Source organism: Oncorhynchus gorbuscha, unplaced genomic scaffold (genome assembly GCF_021184085.1).
Source record: "Oncorhynchus gorbuscha isolate QuinsamMale2020 ecotype Even-year unplaced genomic scaffold, OgorEven_v1.0 Un_scaffold_1408, whole genome shotgun sequence".
Lineage (NCBI taxonomy): Eukaryota > Metazoa > Chordata > Actinopteri > Salmoniformes > Salmonidae > Oncorhynchus > Oncorhynchus gorbuscha.
Window position 1 is genome coordinate 43,625 of NW_025746194.1, and position 27,907 is coordinate 71,531.

General features: G+C 46.1%; 1 pseudogene; it reads right to left on the reverse strand.

Moving 5' to 3' along the window:
* Positions 1 to 69: 69 nt before the first annotated feature.
* Positions 70 to 27,794, reverse strand: LOC124022740 (annotated as a pseudogene).
* Between the last annotated feature and the right edge of the window lie 113 nt (positions 27,795 to 27,907).

Sequence of the window (27,907 nt, forward strand, 5' to 3'; positions counted from 1 at the left end):
TGGGCGTCTTGGTTGGTGTTTGGGGGGTCTCAGCCCTCAAGTCTTTCCAGGGTTCCGAGTGGTGGTGGGTCAGATGAGGTCAGAGGGTTCTGAAGAACACAGGGGAAAACCATGAAGAAAAACAGACATGGGGAGAGAAAAGAAGGTGAGAGGGAGAGAGAGGGAGAGGGAGAGAGAAAAGAAGGTGAGAAAGGGAGAGAGAGGGAGAGAGAGGGAGAGAGGGAGAGAGAAAAGAAGGTGAGAGAGGGAGAGAGAGGGAGAGAGAGGGAGAGAGGGAGAGAGAAAAGAAGGTGAGAAAGGGAGAGAGAGGGAGAGAGAGGGAGAGAAAAGAAGGTGAGAAAGGGAGAGAGAGGGAGAGAGAGGGAGAGAGAAAAGAAGGTGAGAGAGGGAGAGAGAGGGAGAGAGAGGGAGAGAGGGGGAGAGAGGGGGAGAGAGGGGGAGAGAGAGGGAGAGAGAGGGAGAGAGGGAGAGAGAGGGAGAGAGAGGGAGAGAGAGGGAGAGAGAGGGAGAGAAAAGAAGGTGAGAGATAAACAGAGAGGGGAGAGAGGGGGAGAGAAAAGAAGGTGAGAGAGGGAGAGAGAGGGAGAGAGGGGGAGAGAAAAGGAGGTGAGAGAGGGAGAGAGAGGGAGAGAGGGGGAGAGAAAAGAAGGGAGAGATAAACAGAAGGGGAGAGAGGGGAGAGAGGGGAGAGAAAAGAAGGTGAGAGAGGGAGGGAGAGAGGGGGAGAGAAAAGAAGGTGAGAGAGGGAGAGAGAGAGGGAGAGAGGGGAGAGAAAAGAAGGTGAGAGAGAGGAGGGAGAGAGGGGGAGAGAAAAGAAGGTGAGAGAGGGAGAGATAAACAGAGAGGGGAGAGAGAGGGAGAGATAAACAGAGAGGGGAGAGAGAGGGAGAGATAAACAGAGAGGGGAGAGAGAGGGAGAGATAAACAGAGAGGGGAGAGAGAGGGGAGAGAGGGGGAGAGAGGGAGAGATAAACAGAGAAGGTGAGAGAGGGAGAGAGGGGTGAGAGAGGGAGAGAGGGGAGAGAGGGGGAGAGAAAAGAAGGTGAGAGAGGGAGAGAGGGAGAGAGGGGAGAGAAAAGAAGGTGAGAGGGAGAGAGAGGGAGAGATAAACAGAGAGGGGAGAGAGAGGGAGAGATAAACAGAGAGGGAGAGAGAGGGAGAGATAAACAGAGAGGGAGAGAGAGGGAGAGATAAACAGAGAGGGGAGAGAGAGGGAGAGATAAACAGAGAGGGGAGAGAGAGGGAGAGATAAACAGAGAGGGGAGAGAGAGGGAGAGATAAACAGAGAGGGAGAGAGAGGGAGAGATAAACAGAGAGGGGGATAAACAGAGAGGGGAGAGAGGGAGAGATAAACAGAGGGAGGGAGAGGGAGAGATAAACAGAGAGGGGAGAGAGGGGAGAGAAAAGAAGGTGAGAGATAAACAGAGAGGGGAGAGAGGGAGAGAGGGGGAGAGAAAAGAAGGTGAGAGAGGGAGAGAGAGGGAGAGAGGGGGAGAGAAAAGAAGGTGAGAGAGGGAGAGAGAGGGAGAGAGGGAGAGATAAACAGAGAGGGGAGAGAGAGGGAGAGATAAACAGAGAGGGGAGAGAGAGGGAGAGATAAACAGAGAGGGGAGAGAGGGAGAGAAAAGAAGGTGAGAGATAAACAGAGAGGGAGAGAGGGGGAGAGGGAGAGAAAAGAAGGTGAGAGAGGGAGAGAGAGGGAGAGAGGGGGAGAGAAAAGAAGGTGAGAGAGGGAGAGAGGGGAGAGAGAGGGGAGAGAGAGGGAGAGAGAGAGATAAACGAGAAGGTGAGAGAGGGAGAGAAGGGAGAGAGGGGGAGAGAAAAGAAGGTGAGAGAGGGAGAGAGAGGGAGAGAGGGGAGAGAAAAGAAGGTGAGAGGGAGAGAGAGGGAGAGAGGGAGAGAAAAGAAGGTGAGAGGGAGAGAGAGGGAGAGATAAACAGAGAGGGGAGAGAGGGAGAGATAAACAGAGAGGGAGAGAGAGGGAGAGATAAAGAGAGAGGGAGAGATAAACAGAGAGGGAGAGAGAGGGAGAGATAAACAGAGAGGGGAGAGAGAGGGAGAGATAAACAGAGAGGGGAGAGATAAAGAGAGAGGGGAGAGAGAGGGAGAGATAAACAGAGAGGGGAGAGAGGGAGAGAGGGGGAGAGAAAAGAAGGTGAGAGGGAGAGATAAACAGAGAGGGAGAGAGAATAAACTGTTAATTTGAGAGATAAACAGAGTCACATGGGAGACTGGATACCCCCCCTCTCCCTAACAGAGAGGGGAGAGAGTACTAAACATGGTCCTACTGTAGGGGATACCCCCCTCTCCCTAATACAGGGTACTGAGAGACATGGTCCTACTGGGAGAGATAAACAGTACTGTCACATGGTCCTACTGACTGGATTACCCCCCCTCTCCCTAATACAGACCTGTACTGTCACATGGTCCTAGAGAGGGACCCCCCTCTCCCTAAGACACACCTGTACTGTCACATGGTGAGACTGGATACCCCCCTCTCCCTAATAACACCTGTACTGTCACATGGTCCTACTGTACTGGGACCCCCCCCCCCTCTCCCTAATAGACACCTGTACTGTCACATGGTCCTGCTTACTGGATACCCCCCCTCCCAAATACACACCTGTACTGTCACATGGTCTTACTGTACTGGATACTCCCCCTCCCAAATACACACCGATACTGTCACATGGTCCTACTGTACTGGATACCCCCTCCCTAATACACACCTGTACTGTCACATGGTCCTACTGTACTGGACCCCCCCCTCTCCCTAATACACACCTGTACTGTCACATGGTCCTACTAATAATAATAATAATAATATATGCCATTTAGCAGACCTTTTATCCAAATTTTGACAGTCAGTGCATACAGAGACAGTCCCGGGGAGAGACAGACAAAGATGACAACTGAGAGACCCCCCCCCCCCTCCCTAATACACACCTGTAGTCACATGGTCCTACTGACTGGACCCCCCCTCCCTAATACACACCTGTACTGTCACATGGTCCTACTGTACTGGACCCCCCCTCTCCCTAATACACACCTGTACTGTCACATGGTCCTACTGTACTGGATACCCCCCTCTCCCTAATACACACCGGTACTGTCACATGGTCCTACTGTACTGGAGACCCCCCCTCTCCCTAATACACACCTGTACTGTCACATGGTCCTACTGTACTGGATACCCCCTCTCCCTAATACACACCTGTACTGTCACATGGTCTACTGTACTGGATACCCCCTCTCCCTAATACACACCGGTACTGTGGATACCCCCCCCCCCTCTCCCTAATACACACCTGTACTGTCACATGGTCCTACTGTCTCCCTAATACACACCTGTACTGTCACATGGTCCTACTGTACTGGACCCCCCCTCTCCCTAATACACACCTGTACTGTCACATGGTCCTACTGTACTGGATACCCCCCCCTCTCCCTAATACACACCTGTACTGTCACATGGTCCTACTGTACTGGATACCCCCCTCTCCCAAATACACACCTGTACTGTCACATGGTCCTGCTGTACTGGATACCCCCCCCCCCTCCCAAATACACACCTGTACTGTCACATGGTCTTACTGTACTGGATACTCCCCCTCCCAAATACACACCTGTACTGTCACATGGTCCTACTGTACTGGATACCCCTCCCTAATACACACCTGTACTGTCACATGGTCCTACTGTACTGGACCCCCCCCTCCCAAATACACACCTGTACTGTCACATGGTCCTACTGTACTGGACCCCCCCCTCCCTAATACACACCTGTACTGTCACATGGTCCTACTGTACTGGACCCCCCCCCCCCTCCCTAATACACACCTGTACTGTCACACTACTGTACTGGACTAATCACATGTACTGTCACATGGTCCTACTGTACTGGATACCCCCCCCCTCCCAAATACACACCTGTACTGTCACATGGTCCTACTGTACTGGATACCCCCCCTCCCTAATACACACCTGTACTGTCACATGGTCCTACTGTACTGGATACCCCCCCCCTCCCTAATACACACCTGTACTGTCACATGGTCCTACTGTACTGGACCCCCCCTCTCCCTAATACACACCTGTACTGTCACATGGTCCTACTGTACTGGATACCCCCCCTCTCCCTAATACACACCTGTACTGTCACATGGTCCTACTGTACTGGACCCCCCTCTCCCTAATACACACCTGTACTGTCACATGGTCCTATTGTACTGGACCCCCCTCTCCCTAATACACACCTGTACTGTCACATGGTCCTACTGTACTGGATACCCCCCCCCCTCCCTAATACACACCTGTACTGTCACATGGTCCTACTGTACTGGACCCCCCCCCCCCTCTCCCTAATACACACCTGTACTGTCACATGGTCCTACTGTACTGGATACCCCCCCTCTCCCTAATACACACCTGTACTGTCACATGACCCTACTGTACTGGATTACCCCCCTCTCCCTAATACACACCTGTACTGTCACATGGTCCTACTGTACTGGATACCCCCCCCCTCTCCCTAATACACACCTGTACTGTCACATGGTCCTACTGTACTGGATACCCCCCTCCCTAATACCACCTGTACTGTCACATGGTCCTACTGTACTGGACCCCCCTCTCCCTAATACACACCTGTACTGTCACATGGTCCTACTGTACTGGATTACCCCCCCCCTCTCCCTAATACACACCTGTACTGTCACATGGTCCTACTGTACTGGATACCCCCCCTCTCCCTAATACACACCTGTACTGTCACATGGTCCTACTGTACTGGACCCCCCCCCCCCTCTCCCTAATAACACCTGTACTGTCACATGGTCCTACTGTACTGGACCCCCCTCTCCCATGTAACACCTGTACTGTCACAGTCCTACTGTACTGGACAACTACATGTCACATGGTCCTACTGACTGGATTACCCCCCCCCCCCTCCCAATACACACCTGTACTGTCACATGGTCCAGACTGAGGACCCCCCCCTCTCCCAACACCACTGTCAACACCAGACTGGAGGCACACCTGTACTGTCAACACCAGACTGGATTACCCCCCCCCCTCTCCCATGTCAACACCTGTACTGTCACATGGTCCTAACTCTCCCTAATACACACCTGTACTGTCACATGGTCAATACCCCCCCTCCCTAATACACACCTGACTGATGGTCCTGCTGTACATGTCAACACCAGACTGTCACATGGTCCAACTACATGTCTAAACACCAGACTGTCACATGGTCCTACATGGTCAACACCACCTGAGTCACATGGTCCTGCATGTCATCCCAGTCTTGGATCAACTACATGCAACGGACCAGGGGATCAGGCAACGGATGTCAGACTGGGCCAGACTGTAGAGTCTCTGGGGGATCAACAGGGACATGTCAACACCAGACTGAGGCAAGAGGACCGTCAAGGACATAGGAACACAAGGTTGGGATCAATTACTGAAACAACTACATGTCAACACCAGACTGAGACAACTACATGTCAACACCAGACTGAGTCAACTACATGTCAACACCAGACTGAGACAACTACATGTCAACACCAGACTGAGACAACTACATGTCAACACCAGACTGAGACAACTACATGTCAACACCAGACTGAGGCAACTACATGTCAACACCAGACTGAGGCAACTACATGTCAACACCAGACTGAGGCAACTACATGTCAACACCAGACTGAGACAACTACATGTCAACACCAGACTGAGTCAACTACATGTCAACACCAGACTGAGGCAACTACATGTCAACACCAGACTGAGACAACTACATGTCAACACCAGACTGAGACAACTACATGTCAACACCAGACTGAGACAACTACATGTCAACACCAGACTGAGACAACTACATGTCAACACCAGACTGAGGCAACTATATATCTATTATTTACTTAAAAATTGCACTGTCGGCTGGTTAGGGCCTGTAAGTAAGCATTTCACAGTAAGGTCAACACCGGTTGGTTAGGGCCTGTAAGTAAGCATTTCACAGTAAGGTCAACATCGGTTGGTTAGGGCCAGTCAGTAAGCATTTCACAGTGAGGTCTACACCGGTTGGTTAGGGCCAGTCAGTAAGCATTTCACAGTAAGGTCTACATCGGTTGGTTAGGGCCTGTCAGTAAGCATTTCACAGTGAGGTCAACACCGGTTGGTTAGGGCCTGTCAGTAAGCATTTCACAGTAAGGTCAACATCGGTTGTATTCGCCGCACGTGACAAATAAACGTTGATTTTATGATATGTAATGTATTGATATAACGGGTTACATTTTAAGGATAATATATTCAATTAGGCACTGACTGTGTGAAGGCTGCAGAATGGACAAGAACTGAATGCAACAACCATGTCCCTGTCACTAGAAAACACAGCCAAGAATGACTCTTGTTCAATTCAAATTCAATTCAAATTCAATTCCAATTCAATTCTCCACTTCCTGCTTGAATTCCAATTCAATTCTCCACTTCCTGCTTGAATTCCAATTCAAATCTCCACTTCCTGCTTGAATTCCAATTCAATTCTCCACTTCCTGCTTGAATTCCAATTCAATTCTCCACTTCCTGCTTGAATTCCAATTCAAATCTCCACTTCCTGCTTGAATTCCAACTCAAATCTCCACTTCCTGCTTGAATTCCAGAATTGTGCCTAGGGGAAGTGCACATACCCGTGCACAGTCTTCACGTGATGTCGTCTTCCATTTCTAAATAGGCATTACATTTGGATGATTTTACCACTGATCGACACAACCTACGCCACATTTAAAAAGTGAAATAAAAATATAAATGACAAATAAAAACAAAGAAATATTGACTGCGAAAGGTCCCCACAACCCCTTGCTATGATACAAGTTAGATCAGGAGCTTCACATGGGCACACTCAGACTCCTACTCCCCCTGTACCCCCCAAACCAACAATCACCAACATTACACACACTCAGACTCCTACTCCCCCCTGTACCCCCCCAAACCAACAATCATCAACATCACACACACTCAGACTCCTACCCCCCTGTACCCCCCCCAAACCAACAATCATCAACATCACACACACTCAGACTCCTACACCCCCCTGTACCCCCCAAACCAACAATCATCAACATCACACACACTCAGACTCCTACCCCCCCTGTACCCCCCCAAACCAACAATCATCAACATCACCCACTCAGACTCCTACCCCCCCCTGTACCCCCAAACCAACAATCATCAACATCACACACACTCAGACTCCTACCCCCCCCTGTACCCCCCAAACCAACAATCATCAACATCACACACACTTGTCCCCCCACCAATCCCCCCCGTACCCCCCAAACCAACAATCATCAACATCACACACACTGTCCCCCCACCAATCCCCCCCCCCTGTCCCCCCAAACCAACAATCATCAACATCACACACACTCAGACTCCTACACCCCCCTGTACCCCCCAAACCAACAATCATCAACATCACACACACTCAGACTCCTACCCCCCCCCCCTGTACCCCCCAAACCAACAATCATCAACATCACACACACTCAGACTCCTACCCACCCCCCCCCCTGTACCCCCCAAACCAACAATCACCAACATCACACACTCAGACTACCCCCCCCTGTACCCCCCAAACCAACAATCATCAACATCACACACACTTGTCCCCCCCACCAATCCCCCGTACCCCCAAACCAACAATCATCAACATCACACACACTTGTCCCCCCACCAATCCCCCCAGTACCCCCAAACCAACAAGGATATAAGAGTGTCCAGGGCAGATCCCCCCCCCCCAGTAGTAAAGGATATAAGAGTGTCCAGGGCAGATCCCCCCACCCCCAGTAGTAAAGGATATAAGAGTGTCCAGGGCAGATTCCCCCCCCCCCAGTAGTAAAGGATATAAGAGTGTCCAGGGCAGATTCCCCCACCCCCAGTAGTAAAGGATATAAGAGTGTCCAGGGCGGATCCCCCACCCCCAGTAGTAAAGGATATAAGAGTGTCCAGGGCAGATGCCCCCCCCAGTAGTAAAGGATATAAGAGCGTCCAGGGCGGATGCCCTCCGTTGATGTACAGTACGTAGGTGAACCCATCCTTCAGCACCCCTCGTATGGAGTAGTAGTAAGGTAGGTAGTGATGCTGCGTGAAGTCTCTGTTGGGATTCATGTCTTTTAGATCATCATTTTAAAACACATACAACCAGTAACTACAGTGGGGCAAAAAAAGTATCGTCAGCCACCAATTGTGCAAGTTCTCCCACTTAAAAAGATGAGAGAGGCCTGTAATTTTCATCATAGGTACACTTCAACTATGACAGACAAAATGAGGAAAAAAAATCCTGAAAATCACATTGTAGGATTTTGTATGAATTTATTTGCAAATTATGGTGGAAAATAAGTATTTGGTCAATAACAAAAGTTTATCTCAATACTTTGTTATATACCCTTTGTTGGCAATGACAGAGGTCAAACGTTTTCTGTAAGTCTTCAGAAGGTTTTCACACACTGTTGCTGGTATTTTGGCCCATTCCTCCATGCAGATCACCTCTAGAGCAGTGATGTTTGGGGGCTGTTGCTGGGCAACATGGACTTTCAACTCCCTCCAAATATTTTCTATGGGGTTGAGATCTGGAGACTGGCTAGGCCACTCCAGGACCTTGAAAAGCTTCTTACGAAGCCACTCCTTCGTTGCCCGGGCGGTGTGTTTGGGATTATTGTCATGCTGAAAGACCCAGCCACGTTTCATCTTCAATGCCCTTGCTGATGGAAGGAGGTTTTCACTCAAAATCTCACGATACATGGCCCCATTCATTCTTTCCTTTACACGGATCAGTCGTCCTGGTCCCTTTGCAGAAAAACAGCCCCAAAGCATGATGTTTCCCACCCCCATGCTTGGTGTTCTTTGAATGCAACTCAGCATTCTTTGTCCTCCAAACACGACGAGTTGAGTTTTTACCAAAAAGTTATATTTTGGTTTCATCTGACCATATGACATTCTCCCAATCTTCTTCTGGATCATCCAAATGCTCTCTAGCAAACTTCAGATGGGCCTGGACATGTACTGGCTTAAGCAGGGGGACACGTCTGGCACTGCAGGATTTGAGTCCCTGGCGGCGTAGTGTGTTACTGATGGTAGGCTTTGTTACTTTAGTCCCAGCTCTCTGCAGGTCATTCACTAGGTCCCCCCGTGTGGTTCTGGGATTTTTGCTGATCATTTTGACCCCAAGGGGTGAGGTCTTGTGTGGAGCCCCAGATCGAGGGAGATTATCAGTGGTCTTGTATGTCTTCCATTTCCTAATAATTGCTCCCACAGTTGATTTCTTCAAACCAAGCTGCTTACCTATTGTAGATTCAGTCTTCCCAGCCTGGTGCAGGTCTACAATTTGTTTCTGGTTTCCTTTGACAACTCTTTGGTCTTGGCCATAGTGGAGTTTGAAGTGTGACTGTTTGAGGTTGTGGACAGGTGTCTTTTATACTGATAACAAGTTCAAACAGTTGCCATTAATACAGGTAACGAGTGGAGGACAGAGGAGCCTCTTAAAGAAGAAGTTACAGGTCTGTGAGAGCCAGAAATCTTGCTTGTTTGTAGGTGACCAAATACTTATTTTCCACCATAATTTGCAAATAAATTCATTAAAAATCCTACAATGTGATTTTCTGGAGAAAAAAAAATCAAATTTTGTCTGTCATAGTTGAAGTGTACCTATGATGAAAATTACAGGCCTCTCTCATCTTTTTAAGTGGGAGAACTTGCACAATTGTTGGCTGGCTAAATACTTTTTGCCCCACTGTATATCTACAAACACATATACAACCAGTAGCTATATCTAAAAATACACATTCACCCAGTAGCTATATCTAAAAACACATATTCACCCAGTAGCTATATCTAAAAATACACATTCACCCAGTAGCTATATCTAAAAATACACATTCACCCAGTAGCTATATCTAAAAATACACATTCACCCAGTAGCTATATCTACAAACACATATACACCCAGTAGCTATATCTAAAGACACACATTCACCCAGTAGCTATATCTAAAAATACACATTCACCCAGTAGCTATATCTACAAACACATATACACCCAGTAGCTATATCTAAAGACACACATTCACCCAGTAGCTATATCTAAAAATACACATTCACCCAGTAGCTATATCTAAAGACACACATTCACCCAGTAGCTATATCTAAAAATACACATTCACCCAGTAGCTATATCTACAAACACATATTCACCCAGTAGCTATATCTAAAAATACACATTCACCCAGTAGCTATATCTACAAACACATATACACCCAGTAGCTATATCTAAAGACACACATTCACCCAGTAGCTATATCTAAAGACACACATTCACCCAGTAGCTATATCTAAAAATACACATTCACCCAGTAGCTATATCTACAAACACATATACACCCAGTAGCTATATCTAAAGACACACATTCACCCAGTAGCTATATCTAAAAATACACATTCACCCAGTAGCTATATCTAAAAATACACATTCACCCAGTAGCTATATCTAAAAATACACATTCACCCAGTAGCTATATCTAAAGACACACATTCACCCAGTAGCTATATCTAAAAATACACATTCACCCAGTAGCTATATCTACAAACACATATACACCCAGTAGCTATATCTAAAGACACACATTCACCCAGTAGCTATATCTAAAAATACACATTCACCCAGTAGCTATATCTAAAAACACATATTCACCCAGTAGCTATATCTAAAAATACACATTCACCCAGTAGCTATATCTAAAGACACACATTCACCCAGTAGCTATATCTACAAACACATATACACCCAGTAGCTATATCTAAAGACACACAGTCACCCAGTAGCTATATCTAAAAATACACATTCTCCCAGTAGCTATATCTAAAAACAGATATATACACCCAGTAGCTATATCTAGGGTCTTCAAATGGAGATTGACCCTAAGCATACTTCCAAAGTTGTGGAAAAATGGCTTAAGGACAACAAAGTCAAGGTATTGGGAGTGGCCAGCAAAGCCCTGACCTCAATCCTATAGAACATTTGTGGGCAGAACTGAAAAAGTGTGTGAGAGCAACGAGGCCTACAAACCTGACTCAGTTACACCAGCTCTGTCAGGAGGAATGGGCCAAAATTCACTCAACTTATTGTGGGAAGCTTGTGGAAGGCTACCCGAAACATTTGACCCAAGTTAAACAATTTAAAGGCAATGCTACCAAATACTAATTGAGTGTCTGTAAACTTCTGACCCACTGGGAATGTGATGAAAGAAATAAAAGCTGAAATAAATAATTCTTTCTACTATTATTCTGACATTTCACATTCTTAAAATAAAGCGGTGTTCCTAACTGACCTAAAACAGGGAATTTTTACTAGGATTAAATGTCAGGAATTGTGAAAAACGGAGTTTAAATGTATTTGGCTAAAGGTGTATGTAAACTTCCCGACTTCAACTGTGGATATAGTATATATTATTAGTATTATTGTTTCATGTACTTCTCTTCAACTGTATGTGAACCTCTGACCCACTGGAATTGTAATAGAATGAATTATAAGTGAAATAATCTGTCTGTAAACTCTTGTCGGAAAAATGACTTGTGTCGTGCATGTCCTAACCAACTTGCCTGAACTATAGTTTGTTAACAAGACATTTGTGGAGTGGTTGAAAAACTAGTTTTAATGACTCCAAGCTAAGTGTATGTAAACTTCTGACTTCAACTGTACCTGCCTACCTGTTGTGGTAGAAGTGTATAGCAGGTCTCTACCTACCTACCTGTTGTGGTAGAAGTGTAGAGCAGGTCTCTACCTACCTACCTGTTGTGGTAGAAGTGTAGAGCAGGTCTCTACCTACCTGTTGTGGTAGAAGTGTAGAGCAGGTCTCTACCTACCTGTTGTGGTAGAAGTGTATAGCAGGTCTCTACCTACCTACCTGTTGTGGTAGAAGTGTATAGCAGGTCTCTACCTACCTACCTGTTGTGGTAGAAGTGTATAGCAGGTCTCTACCTACCTACCTACCTACCTACCTGTTGTGGTAGAAGTGTAGAGCAGGTCTCTACCTACCTACCTACCTGTTGTGGTAGAAGTGTAGAGCAGGTCTCTACCTACCTACCTGTTGTGGTAGAAGTGTATAGCAGGTCTCTACCTACCTGTTGTGGTAGAAGTGTATAGCAGGTCTCTACCTACCTACCTGTTGTGGTAGAAGTGTAGAGCAGGTCTACCTACCTACCTGTTGTGGTAGAAGTGTATAGCAGGTCTCTACCTACCTACCTGTTGTGGTAGAAGTGTATAGCAGGTCTCTACCTACCTGTTGTGGTAGAAGTGTATAGCAGGTCTCTACCTACCTACCTGTTGTGGTAGAAGTGTATAGCAGGTCTCTACCTACCTACCTGTTGTGGTAGAAGTGTATAGCAGGTCTCTACCTACCTACCTGTTGTGGTAGAAGTGTAGAGCAGGTCTCTACCTACCTGTTGTGGTAGAAGTGTAGAGCAGGTCTCTACCTACCTACCTGTTGTGGTAGAAGTGTAGAGCACGACCTACCTGTTGTGGTAGAAGTGTAGAGCAGGTCTCTACCTACCTGTTGTGGTAGAAGTGTATAGCAGGTCTCTACCTACCTACCTGTTGTGGTAGAAGTGTATAGCAGGTCTCTACCTACCTACCTGTTGTGGTAGAAGTGTAGAGCAGGTCTCTACCTACCTGTTGTGGTAGAAGTGTAGAGCAGGTCTCTACCTACCTACCTGTTGTGGTAGAAGTGTAGAGCAGGTCTCTACCTACCTACCTGTTGTGGTAGAAGTGTAGAGCAGGTCTCTACCTACCTACCTGTTGTGGTAGAAGTGTATAGCAGGTCTCTACCTACCTACCTGTTGTGGTAGAAGTGTATAGCAGGTCTCTACCTACCTACCTGTTGTGGTAGAAGTGTATAGCAGGTCTCCACCTACCTACCTGTTGTGGTAGAAGTGTATAGCAGGTCTCTACCTACCTACCTGTTGTGGTAGAAGTGTATAGCAGGTCTCTACCTACCTACCTGTTGTGGTAGAAGTGTAGAGCAGGTCTCTACCTACCTACCTGTTGTGGTAGAAGTGTAGAGCAGGTCTCTACCTACCTACCTGTTGTGGTAGAAGTGTAGAGCAGGTCTCTACCTACCTACCTGTTGTGGTAGAAGTGTAGAGCAGGTCTCTACCTACCTACCTGTTGTGGTAGAAGTGTAGAGCAGGTCTCTACCTACCTACCTGTTTTGGTAGAAGTGTAGAGCAGGTCTCTACCTACCTACCTGTTGTGGTAGAAGTGTAGAGCAGGTCTCTACCTACCTACCTGTTGTGGTAGAAGTGTATAGCAGGTCTCTACCTACCTGTTGTGGTAGAAGTGTAGAGCAGGTCTCTACCTACCTGTTGTGGTAGAAGTGTATAGCAGGTCTCTACCTACCTGTTGTGGTAGAAGTGTATAGCAGGTCTCTACCTACCTACCTGTTGTGGTAGAAGTGTATAGCAGGTCTCTACCTACCTGTTGTGGTAGAAGTGTATAGCAGGTCTCTACCTACCTACCTGTTGTGGTAGAAGTGTAGAGCAGGTCTCTACCTACCTACCTGTTGTGGTAGAAGTGTAGAGCAGGTCTCTACCTACCTACCTGTTGTGGTAGAAGTGTATAGCAGGTCTCTACCTACCTGTTGTGGTAGAAGTGTAGAGCAGGTCTCTACCTACCTGTTGTGGTAGAAGTGTATAGCAGGTCTCTACCTACCTACCTGTTGTGGTAGAAGTGTATAGCAGGTCTCTACCTACCTGTTGTGGTAGAAGTGTATAGCAGGTCTCTACCTACCTACCTGTTGTGGTAGAAGTGTATAGCAGGTCTCTACCTACCTGTTGTGGTAGAAGTGTAGAGCAGGTCTCTACCTACCTACCTGTTGTGTTAGAAGTGTATAGCAGGTCTCTACCTACCTACCTGTTGTGGTAGAAGTGTAGAGCAGGTCTCTACCTACCTACCTGTTGTGGTAGAAGTGTAGAGCAGGTCTCTACCTACCTGTTGTGGTAGAAGTGTATAGCAGGTCTCTACCTACCTGTTGTGGTAGAAGTGTATAGCAGGTCTCTACCTACCTGTTGTGGTAGAAGTGTAGAGCAGGTCTCTACCTACCTACCTGTTGTGGTAGAAGTGTAGAGCAGGTCTCTACCTACCTACCTGTTGTGGTAGAAGTGTAGAGCAGGTCTCTACCTACCTACCTGTTTTGGTAGAAGTGTAGAGCAGGTCTCTACCTACCTACCTGTTGTGGTAGAAGTGTATAGCAGGTCTCTACCTACCTGTTGTGGTAGAAGTGTAGAGCAGGTCTCTACCTACCTGTTGTGGTAGAAGTGTAGAGCAGGTCTCTACCTACCTGTTGTGGTAGAAGTGTATAGCAGGTCTCTACCTACCTACCTGTTGTGGTAGAAGTGTATAGCAGGTCTCTACCTACCTACCTGTTGTGGTAGAAGTGTATAGCAGGTCTCTACCTACCTACCTGTTGTGGTAGAAGTGTATAGCAGGTCTCTACCTACCTGTTGTGGTAGAAGTGTATAGCAGGTCTCTACCTACCTACCTGTTGTGGTAGAAGTGTATAGCAGGTCTCTACCTACCTACCTGTTGTGGTAGAAGTGTATAGCCGTGGTGTTGGTTGTCAGCACGTGGAGGTAGATGGCCTTGCAGTGGTCCTGGGCCGTGGTGGAGATGTGTTCCTTCAGACTGTCCAGCAGCAAGGAGCCTGGGAGGGGGAGAAGAAGAGCGTAGCAGGACAGTGAGTGACTGAGTGAGTGAGTGAGTGAGTGAGTGAGTGAGTGAGTGAGTGAGTGAGTGTGAGTGAGTGAGTGACTGTGAGTGAGTGACTGTGAGTGAGTGACTGAGTGACTGTGAGTCACTGGCAGACATATCAGTGTGGATGACGGATCACCACCTCAAGCTGAACCTCGGCAAGACGGAGCTGCTCTTCCTCCCGGGGAAGGACTGCCCGTTCCATGATCTCGCCATCACGGTTGACAACTCCATTGTGTCCTCCTCCCAGAGCGCCAAGAACCTTGGCGTGATCCTGGACAACACCCTGTCGTTCTCAGCCAACATCAAGGCGGTGGCCCGTTCCTGTAGGTTCATGCTCTACAACATCCGCAGAGTACGACCCTGCCTCACACAGGAAGCGGCGCAGGTCCTAATCCAGGCACTTGTCATCTCCCGTCTGGATTACTGCAACTCGCTGTTGGCTGGGCTCCCTGCCTGTGCCATTAAACCCCTTCAACTCATCCAGAACGCCGCAGCCCGTCTGGTGTTCAACCTTCCCAAGTTCTCTCACGTCACCCCGCTCCTCCGTTCTCTCCACTGGCTTCCAGTTGAAGCTCGCATCCGCTACAAGACCATGGTGCTTGCCTACGGAGCTCTGAGGGGAACGGCACCTCAGTACCTCCAGGCTCTACACCCAAACAAGGGCACTGCGTTCATCCACCTCTGGCCTGCTCGCCTCCCTACCACTGAGGAAGTACAGCTCCCGCTCAGCCCAGTCAAAACTGTTCGCTGCCCTGGCCCCCCAATGGTGGAACAAACTCCCTCACGACGCCAGGACAGCGGAGTCAATCACCACCTTCCGGAGACACCTGAAACCCCACCTCTTTAAGGAATACCTAGGATAGGATAAGTAATCCCTCTCACCCCCCCCCCTTAAGTTTTAGATGCACTATTGTAAAGTGACTGTTCCACTGGATGTCATAAGGTGAATGCACCAATTTGTAAGTCGCTCTGGATAAGAGCGTCTGCTAAATGACTTAAATGTAATGTAAATGTAATGTAAATGTAATGTAAATGTGAGTGAGTGACTGAGTGACTGAGTGAGTGACTGTGAGTGACTGAGTGAGTGACTGAGTGAGTGACTGAGTGAGTGACTGTGAGTGAGTGACTGTGACTGAGTGACTGTGACTGAGAGTGAGTGACTGTGAGTGACTGACTGAGTGACTGACTGACTGAGTGACTGACTGACTGAGTGACTGAGTGACTGAGTGAGTGACTGAGTGACTGAGTGAGAGACTGTGAGTGTACCTAGGGTTGTGGCAGTCACAAAAATTGTCAGCCGATAATTGTCATGCAAATAACAGCCTACAAGCCAAGTCAAATAACTGCCGGTGACACAGCCTACAAGCCAAGTCAAATAACTGTGGGTCTCACAGTGAGTGACAGGTTAAATAACATCAACACATTTAGCATCTCCTGGCTCCCACACACAGCCTACAAGCCATTTAAAAAAAAGTCAAATAAATCCATGTAATATAGCCTACACCTTCACAATAAATTAACAATTTATTTTAGACAGGTCTAAAGGAGCATGATATTAAGAGAATGTGGTCTATTTCAGAAGAACAGAATAGCGTACTCTGAGTTGTCGTTATTATTAGGCCCTGATCTGGCTCTGCCATATGGCTGTGGGCGACACTAGTTCACTTAGCAGACAAGACATGCTTAGAATTCCCTGGCAATATTTTATATTATTTTTAAATAGGAAGAATACGATTGAACAAAGCTGAATAAAATATAAATATTTTCTCCAAACGATTTGAAGGAAGCGATGAGTCTAATGATGATTTGAAGGAAGTGATGAGTCTAATGATGATTTGAAGGAAGTGATGAGTCTAATGATGATTTGAAGGAAGTGATGAGTCTAATGATGATTTGAAGGAAGTGATGAGTCTAATGATGATTTGAAGGAAGTGATGAGTCTAATGATGATTTGAAAAATGTTTGCTTTAAAAGGCATTGAGCTCTGCTAAGTTTGTTTGCTTAAAAGGCATTGAGCTCTGCTCAGTTTGTTTGCTTAAAAGGCATTGAGCTCTACTCAGTTTGTTTGCTTAAAAGGCATTGAGCTCTGCTAAGTTTGTTTGCTTAAAAGGCATTGAGCTCTACTCAGTTTGTTTGCTTAAAAGGCATTGAGCTCTACTCAGTTTGTTTGCTTAAAAGGCATTGAGCTCTACTCAGTTTGTTTGCTTAAAAGGCATTGAGCTCTACTCAGTTTGTTTGCTTAAAAGGCATTGAGCTCTGCTCAGTTTTTTTGCTTAAAAGGCATTGAGCTCTGCTAAGTTTGTTTGCTTAAAAGGCATTGAGCTCTACTCAGTTTGTTTGCTTAAAAGGCATTGAGCTCTACTCAGTTTGTTTGCTTAAAAGGCATTGAGCTCTGCTAAGTTTGTTTGCTTAAAAGGCATTGAGCTCTGCTAAGTTTGTTTGCTTAAAAGGCATTGAGCTCTGCTAAGTTTGTTTGCTTAAAAGGCATTGAGCTCTACTCAGTTTGTTTGCTTAAAAGGCATTGAGCTCTGCTCAGTTTTTTTGCTTAAAAGGCATTGAGCTCTACTCAGTTTGTTTGCTTAAAAGGCATTGAGCTCTACTCAGTTTGTTTGCTTAAAAGGCATTGAGCTCTGCTAAGTTTGTTTGCTTAAAAGGCATTGAGCTCTGCTAAGTTTGTTTGCTTAAAAGGCATTGAGCTCTACTCAGTTTGTTTGCTTAAAAGACATTGAGCTCTGCTCAGTTTGTTTGCTTAAAAGGCATTGAGCTCTGCTAAGTTTGTTTGCTTTAAAAGGCATTGAGCTCTGCTAAGTTTGTTTACTTTAAAAGGCATTGAGCTCTGCTAAGTTTGTTTGCTTTAAAATGCATTGAGCTCTGCTCAGTTTGTTTGCTTTAAAAGACATTGAGCTCTACTCAGTTTGTTTGCTTTAAAAGACATTGAGCTCTGCTCAGTTTGTTTGCGCAGGCTGTACACACTCCAATAGTCTCTCATTCACAAATTGACAAGAACTTGATAATGCCTCGTATTTCACGGCTGCATCCCCTTTGCGGCCATAACGCACCCTAAGAAAATATATCTGTGCCTTTTGGGGCCCGGAGTGCTGCGTTGTGACCTTCTCCCTGAGTATGCTGCGCAGTCCGAAGCGTCTCTCACTCATATGGCTCTCCGTCACGAGATCAAGGTCTTTCTCACAGGCTACAAGTGAAGACAGACACATCGGAGATGCACCTGCGAGCGTCCTTATCCAATTCCGAGGTGCATATTGAAGATATTGGAAAAACTCTCCACATTCACTTTATCAGCCAACTAGATGAGTAGGCCTAACGAACAGCAAAAGCACTAGCCTATAGAAAGCTGATGGGATCCTCCTCTTTTTATTAGAGGCCATCACTTTTTTTTTCTTCCACAATTGCAAAGCCTATAGAAATGATGCGCTCATGGGCACTCATGAAGTGTTGGATTAGATTTTTCTAATACATTTGCATTGATGTCAGAGTGATTAGAGGGACAATAGAGTGCTGAAGTACCAGGCAGTTAGAAAGTTTGGTAGGCTACGAATTATTTTACTTTTTATTGAACTAGGCAAGTCAGTTAAGAACAAATTCTTATTTTCAATGACGACCTAGGAACAGTGGGTTAACTGCCTTGTTTAGGGGCAGAACGACACATTTGTACCTTGTCAGCTCGGGATTTGAACTTGCAACCTTCCGGGTTACTAGTCCAACGCTCTAACCACTAGGCTACCCTGCTGCCCCATCAGCAGCATACGAGCTCGGCGAAGCCTAATTACCGTGACTACACGGTCATGTGGAATTTGACTACCTCAATGACTCGTGACTCGCCAGTGTGGCAGTCTACCTACCTATTCCATGTGGCAGTCTACCTACCTATTCCATGTGGCAGTCTACCTACCTATTCCATGTGGCAGTCTACCTACCTATTCCATGTGGCAGTCTACCTACCTATTCCATGTGGCAGTCTACCTACCTATTCCATGTGGCAGTCTACCTACCTATTCCATGTGGCAGTGTACCTACCTATTCCATGTGGCAGTGTACCTACCTATTCCATGTGGCAGTCTACCTACCTATTCCATGTGGCAGTCTACCTACCTATTCCATGTGGCAGTCTACCTACCTATTCCATGTGGCAGTCTACCTACCTATTCCATGTGGCAGTCTACCTACCTATTCCATGTGGCAGTCTACCTACCTATTCCATGTGGCAGTCTACCTACCTATTCCATGTGGCAGTCTACCTACCTATTTCCATGTGGCAGTCTACCTACCTATTCCATGTGGCAGTCTACCTACCTATTCCATGTGGCAGTCTACCTACCTATTCCATGTGGCAGTCTACCTACCTATTCCATGTGGCAGTCTACCTACCTATTCCATGTTTCCTGAACTCCTTCACCACCCCCAGACTCAGGATGTAAGCCACCTGGGTGTCCACGGAAATCTAGAGGCCAGGATGTCTCCATCCTGCAGAGAGGAGAGGTTATACACAGCTATTAGTACTTATAAACACTGGACTAACACCAGGACATCTAGAGGCTAGGATGTCTCCATCCTGCAGAGAGGAGAGGTTATACACAGCTATTAGTACTTATAAACACTGGACTAACACCAGGACATCTAGAGGCTAGGATGTCTCCATCCTGCAGAGAGGAGAGGTTATACACAGCTATTAGTACTTATAAACACTGGACTAACACCAGGACATCTAGAGGCTAGGATGTCTCCATCCTGCAGAGAGGAGAGGTTATACACAGCTATTAATACTTATAAACACTGGACTAACACCAGGACATCTAGAGGCTAGGATGTCTCCATCCTGCAGAGAGGAGAGGTTATACACAGCTATTAGTACTTATAAACACTGGACTAACACCAGGACATCTAGAGGCTAGGATGTCTCCATCCTGCAGAGAGGAGAGGTTATACACAGCTATTAGTACTTATAAACACTGGACTAACACCAGGACATCTAGAGGCTAGGATGTCTCCATCCTGCAGAGAGGAGAGGTTATACACAGCTATTAATACTTATAAACACTGGACTAACACCAGGACATCTAGAGGCTAGGATGTCTCCATCCTGCAGAGAGGAGAGGTTATACACAGCTATTAATACTTATAAACACTGGACTAACACCAGGACATCTAGAGGCTAGGATGTCTCCATCCTGCAGAGAGGAGAGGTTATACACAGCTATTAATACTTATAAACACTGGACTAACACCAGGACATCTAGAGGCTAGGATGTCTCCATCCTGCAGAGAGGAGAGGTTATACAGCAGCTATTAACTACTTATAAACACTGGACTAACACCAGGACATCTAGAGGCTAGGATGTCTCCATCCTGCAGAGAGGAGAGGTTATACACAGCTATTAATACTTATAAACACTGGACTAACACCAGGACATCTAGAGGCTAGGATGTCTCCATCCTGCAGATGTATACCGAGCAACACAACCCCCTACACCTCTCTCCATTACTCTTCAATACCCCTCCATCCCCCACACCCCTCCACCTCATGCCCCCCTCCTCCATTATCACCCTCCTTTTCTCCTCCACCCTTCCATCCCCACCCCCCTCCTCCTCTCCACCTCCACTCCTCCTCCTCTCCCCTCACCCCCACCCTCCTCCTCTCCCCTCCACCATCCTCTCCCCTCGTCCCCTTCCCCTCCACCCCCACCTCTCGTCCCCACCCTCCTTCTCTCCTCTCCCCTCCTCCTCCACCTCCTCCACCCCCCCCCTCCCCCCCCCCCCCTACAGCTGCTTCAGGTCTAATTAGTAGGAGACTATAAACAGAATGTAGAATGTCAGTGTGTTCCATTTCAGAATGTTCCTAAGGAATGTGAGTGACAGGGATGTGGAACTAACAGCACTACTGGAAACAGAACTACTATGATTAGTGTTGGGCTCAAACCCATTTACATTACAGATAGTAATACAACTACTATGATCAAACCCATTTACATTACAGATAGTAATACAACTACTATGATTAGTGTTGGGCTCAAACCCATTTACATTACAGATAGTAATACAACTACTATTATCAGTGTTGGGCTCAAACCCATTTACATTACAGATAGTAATACAACTACTATGATCAAACCCATTTACATTACAGATAGTAATACAACTACTATTATCAGTGTTGGGCTCAAACCCATTTACATTACAGATAGTAATACAACTACTATAATCAAACCCATTTACATTACAGATAGTAATACAACTACTATGATCAAACCCATTTACATTACAGATAGTAATACAACTACTATGATTAGTGTTGGGCTCAAACCCATTTACATTACAGATAGTAATACAACTACTATTATCAGTGTTGGGCTCAAACCCATTTACATTACAGATAGTAATACAACTACTATGATCAAACCCATTTACATTACAGATAGTAATACAACTACTATTATCAGTGTTGGGCTCAAACCCATTTACATTACAGATAGTAATACAACTACTATAATCAAACCCATTTACATTACAGATAGTAATACAACTACTATTATCAGTGTTGGGCTCAAACCCATTTACATTACAGATAGTAATACAACTACTATAATCAAACCCATTTACATTACAGATAGTAATACAACTACTATGATCAAACCCATTTACATTACAGATAGTAATACAACTACTATGATTAGTGTTGGGCTCAAACCCATTTACATTACAGATAGTAATACAACTACTATAATCAAACCCATTTACATTACAGATAGTAATACAACTACTATGATCAAACCCATTTACATTACAGATAGTAACACAACTACTATGATTAGTGTTGGGCTCAAACCCATTTACATTACAGATAGTAATACAACTACTATTATCAGTGTTGGGCTCAAACCCATTTACATTACAGATAGTAATACAACTACTATGATCAAACCCATTTACATTACAGATAGTAATACAACTACTATTATCAGTGTTGGGCTCAAACCCATTTACATTACAGATAGTAATACAACTACTATGATCAAACCCATTTACATTACAGATAGTAATACAACTACTATTATCAGTGTTGGGCTCAAACCCATTTACATTACAGATAGTAATACAACTACTATGATCAAACCCATTTACATTACAGATAGTAATACAACTACTATAATCAAACCCATTTACATTACAGATAGTAATACAACTACTATGATCAAACCCATTTACATTACAGATAGTAATACAACTACTATGATTAGTGTTGGGCTCAAACCCATTTACATTACAGATAGTAATACAACTACTATGATCAGTGTTGGGCTCAAACCCATTTACATTACAGATAGTAACACAACTACTATGATCAAACCCATTTACATTACAGATAGTAACACAACTACTATGATCAAACCCATTTACATTACAGATAGTAACACAAATACTATGATCAGTGTTGGGCTCAAACCCATTTACATTACAGATAGTAATACAACTACTATTATCAGTGTTGGGCTCAAACCCATTTACATTACAGATAGTAATACAACTACTATGATCAAACCCATTTACATTACAGATAGTAATACAACTACTATGATTAGTGTTGGGCTCAAACCCATTTACATTACAGATAGTAACACAACTACTATGATCAGTGTTGGGCTCAAACCCATTTACATTACAGATAGTAACACAACGACTATGATCAAACCCATTTACCCCACATTACAGATAGTAATAGTAAAACTTCAGATTCCAAATGATCCTCATAGAAAACTATTGGAATGGATGTGTTCCTCCTGAGTGAACTGACATTTAAAAGGGATTGACCCCAACCCTGACTTTAATATGACCCCAACCCTGACTTTAATATGACCCCAACCCTGACTTTAATATGACCCCAACCCTGACTTTAATATGACCCCAACCCTGACTTTAATATGACCCCAACCCTGACTTTAATATGACCCCAACCCTGACTTTAATATGACCCCAACCCTGACTTTAATATGACCGCAACCCTGACTTTAATATGACCCCAACCCTGACTTTAATGTGACCCCAACCCTGACTTTAATGTGACCCCAACCCTGACTTTAATGTGACCCCAACCCTGACTTTAATGTGACCCCAACCCTGACTTTAATGTGACCCCAACCCTGACTTTAATATGACCCCACTAACTACTGTCTGTCAATACATTCAGCTTCCAACAATATGTTCAATATGGACTACATTCACAGACTATAATGGACATCTCTTCCAACATGTTCAATATGGGGTACATTCACAGTCTATAACAGACATCTCTTCCAACATGTTCAATATGGACTACATTCACAGTCTATAACAGACATCTCTCCTGAGAACATGTTCAATATGGGGTACATTCACAGTCTATAACAGACATCTCTTCCAACATGTTCAATATGGACTACATTCACAGACCATCTCTACCCCAGCACCCATACCTCTCTGTGTACTGTCAGTCAGTCAGGACCATCTCTACCCCAGCACCCGTACCTCTCTGTGTACTGTCAGTCAGTCAGGACCATCTCTACCCCAGCACCAGTACCTCTCTGTGTACTGTCAGTCAGTCAGGACCATCTCTACCCCAGCACCCGTACCTCTCTGTGTACTGTCAGTCAGTCAGGACCATCTCTACCCCAGCACCCATACCTCTCTGTGTACTGTCAGTCAGTCAGGACCATCTCTACCCCAGCACCCGTACCTCTCTGTGTACTGTCAGTCAGTCAGTCAGGACCATCTCTACCCCAGCACCCATACCTCTCTGTGTACTGTCAGTCAGTCAGGACCATCTCTACCCCAGCACCCGTACCTCTCTGTGTACTGTCAGTCAGTCAGGACCATCTCTACCCCAGCACCCGTACCTCTCTGTGTACTGTCAGTCAGTCAGGACCATCTCTACCCCAGCACCCGTACCTCTCTGTGTACTGTCAGTCAGTCAGGACCATCTCTACCCCAGCACCAGTACCTCTCTGTGTACTGTCAGTCAGTCAGTCAGGACCACCTCTACCCCAGCACCCGTACCTCTCTGTGTACTGTCAGTCAGTCAGGACCATCTCTACCCCAGCACCCGTACCTCTCTGTGTACTGTCAGTCAGGACCATCTCTACCCCAGCACCCGTACCTCTCTGTGTACTGTCAGTCAGGACCATCTCTACCCCAGCACCCGTACCTCTCTGTGTACTGTCAGTCAGGACCATCTCTACCCCAGCACCCGTACCTCTCTGTGTACTGTCAGTCAGGACCATCTCTACCCCAGCACCCGTACCTCTCTGTGTACTGTCAGTCAGGACCATCTCTACCCCAGCACCCGTACCTCTCTGTGTACTGTCAGTCAGGACCATCTCTACCCCAGCACCCGTACCTCTCTGTGTACTGTCAGTCAGGACCATCTCTACCCCAGCACCCGTACCTCTCTGTGTACTGTCAGTCAGGACCATCTCTACCCCAGCACCCGTACCTCTCTGTGTACTGTCAGTCAGGACCATCTCTACCCCAGCACCCGTACCTCTCTGTGTACTGTCAGTCAGGACCATCTCTACCCCAGCACCCGTACCTCTCTGTGTACTGTCAGTCAGGACCATCTCTACCCCAGCACCCGTACCTCTCTGTGTACTGTCAGTCAGGACCATCTCTACCCCAGCACCCGTACCTCTCTGTGTACTGTCAGTCAGGACCATCTCTACCCCAGCACCCGTACCTCTCTGTGTACTGTCAGTCAGGACCATCTCTACCCCAGCACCCGTACCTCTCTGTGTACTGTCAGTCAGTCAGGACCATCTCTACCCCAGCACCCGTACCTCTCTGTGTACTGTCAGTCAGGACCATCTCTACCCCAGCACCCGTACCTCTCTGTGTACTGTCAGTCAGGACCACCTCTACCCCAGCACCCGTACCTCTCTGTGTACTGTCAGTCAGTCAGGACCATCTCTACCCCAGCACCCGTACCTCTCTGTGTACTGTCAGTCAGGACCATCTCTACCCCAGCACCCGTACCTCTCTGTGTACTTTGGTCCGGCCCTTGATCTCAGCTACGATCATTCCCACGATGCCTCCCTTGAAGATGGCGGCGAGGGAGAAGAACTTCTTGTTGGATGTGATGTCATTATACCATGAGTCTGGGTACCTGTTGGGGGACAGGTGAGGCTCAGAGGTTAGATTCCTGCTGTGGTCACTCATATGGAAAATGCATGTCTAAGTCACTTGGGATAAAAGCGTTCGCTAAATGGCTTATAGGCCTAATATGCCTTAAGGTACAGGTGGTAAATAGAATGAGTAGACTTCAGCTGCATTAAGGTGACAGGGGACAGGTGAGGTAGACTTCAGCTGTATTAAGGTGACAGGGGACAGGTGACGACAGGTGATGTAGACTTCAGCTGTATTAAGGTGACAGGGGACAGGTGACGAGAGGTGATGTAGACTTCAGCTGTATTAAGGTGACAGGGGACAGGTGAGGACAGGTGATGTAGACTTCAGCTGTATTAAGGTGACAGGGGACAGGTGACGAGAGGTGATGTAGACTTCAGCTGCATTAAGGTGACAGGGGACAGGTGAGGACAGGTGGTGTAGACTTCAGCTGCATTAAGGTGACAGGGGACAGGTGAGGACAGGTCATGTAGACTTCAGCTGCATTAAGGTGACAGGGGACAGGTGAGGACAGGTGATGTAGACTTCAGCTGTATTAAGGTGACAGAGGACAGGTGATGACAGGTGATGTAGTCTTCAGCTGTATTAAGGTGACAGAGGACAGGTGACGACAGGTGATGTAGACTTCAGCTGTATTAAGGTGACAGGGGACAGGTTAGAACAGGTGATGTAGACTGCAGCTGTATTAAGGTGACAGAGGACAGGTGAGGACAGGTGATGTAGACTGCAGCTGTATTAAGGTGACAGGTTAGAACAGGTGATGTAGACTTCAGCTGTTTTAAGGTGACAGGGGACAGGTGAGGACAGGTGACAGAGGACAGGTGTCCTGGGTTGTGTTCAGTGGGGCTCAACAAAGCAAAGAATTTTGAAACAGAAAGTGAAAATCTGTTCTTATTAGACAAGTTAAAGTACCACTACAGTTTCACTCAGCTCTCTCTCTCTAGTGAACACGATACGATCCTGTGTTGCTATTGGCTGTGTGGCGCAGTACTCACTCAATGGGGAACCAATCACCGCACAGCAGCTTGACGCTGCCTATGTCATCGTGGCAGAGGAGGCGGAGCTGGACTTCGCTGAGCGCAGTGGGGGACACCACGTCGGTCATTCACACCTAGAAAACGACCAATGCCAGGAGAGATACAGTTATTAACTCCTACAACCCACCAATCAATGTTCTATAACATTAACATTATATATTTATACACAACTTTTAAAATGGTTAGTCAGCTGGTTAATGAATTGCCAAGTGAATTGTCCTTGGTCCTTTTAAAATGGTTAGTCAGCTGGTTAATGAATTGCCAAGTGAATTGTCCTTGGTCCTTTTAAAATGGTTAGTCAGCTGGTTAATGAATTGTCAGGTGAACTGTCCTTGGTCCTGGATATAAGTGTTCATCCCTTCATCCCAAATGGCACCCTAATACCTTTATAATTCACTACTTTGACCTGTGCTCTATGGGCCTGGATATGAGTGTTCATCCCAAATGGCACCCTAATACCTTTATAAAGTAGTGCACTATGTAGGGAATAGGGGGTCATTTGCCATAGGGTTCTGGTCAACGGTAGTGCACTATAAAGGGAATAGGGTGGCAGTGTAGCCTAGTGGTTAGAGCGTTGGACTAGTAACCAAAAGGTTGTGAGTTCAAACCCCCGAGCTGACAAGGTACAAATGGCGTTCTGCCACTGAAAGTTAACCCACTGTTATAAAGTAGTTAACCCACTGTTCCTAGAAGTTAACCCACTGTTTAGACCAGTTAACCCACTGTTCCTAGACCAGTTAACCCACTGTTCCTAGACCAGTTAAATAGACCAGTTAACCCACTGTTCCTAGACCAGTTAACCCACTGTTCCTAGACCAGTTAACCCACTGTTCCTAGACCAGTTAACCCACTGTTCCTAGACCAGTTAACCCACTGTTCCTAGACCAGTTAACCCACTGTTCCTTAGACCAGTTAACCCCCTGTTCCTAGACCAGTTAACCCACTGTTCCTAGACCAGTTAACCCACTGTTCCTAGACCAGTTAACCCACTGTTCCTAGACCAGTTAACCCACTGTTCCCAGGCCGTCATTGAAAATAAGAATTTGTTCTTAACTGACTTGCCTAGTAAAATAAAGGTAAAATAAAAAATATAAATAAATAAACAAGTGGATGGAGAGGGACAGGGAATGATAGCTAGACAGGCAAACAAACTTCTGAAAGCTCTCCACTCTGCCCCTGGTGGCAGTAGCAACTGTCGTCGGTGAGGACGAAACCAGAGATTTAAAGTTCAATGCCAAAACAACCTCATCAGCAGCCCTAGTAAGGTGCTCTGTTATCAAACTAGCTAACACTGCTAGCAAACTGACATCTCTGTTGTTTGGTTGACATTCAGCTAAACAAGATGCATTATTAGCCAATTCCTTCCCCCCTTTTAGCTATCGTTAGATAGATAGACTTGACTGGTTGTCAAAAACAAGAGAGTTAGCTAGTTGACGAAGCGACCTATTTAGCTACGATTCCAGGCAAAATAAGTAAAGGAAATATAAGTATAACTGGACACCACTTCGCTAACTATGTCAGCTCAAAAAGTGAGTAGAGTATACTGGCTACAATTAGCAGGGTAGCTAGCTGACCTTACCTTGTTTATGCGCTCGAACAAGAGGAAAGTGTGGGGTGAAATCCCCTCGGGTGTCGTTTAAAGTGTTTTCTACAGTGGAAACACCATGATAAAACCCAAATTTGCTCTCTATTCAGAAAACCACTGACACTGGTCTCCCACCAATACATTAGCTGGCTAGTCAGCTTTTGCTAATTTGACAACTAGCCGAGTTGGCTTCTTCCTGTGTGTGTCACATTCCGGAAGTCATTCGGCTTTGTTTTCCGGAAATGTAGTTTCTCTGGGATATCAGTACCTCTCTGTGTACTGTCAGTCAGATGTAAGGTCAGTACAGGTGCATCAA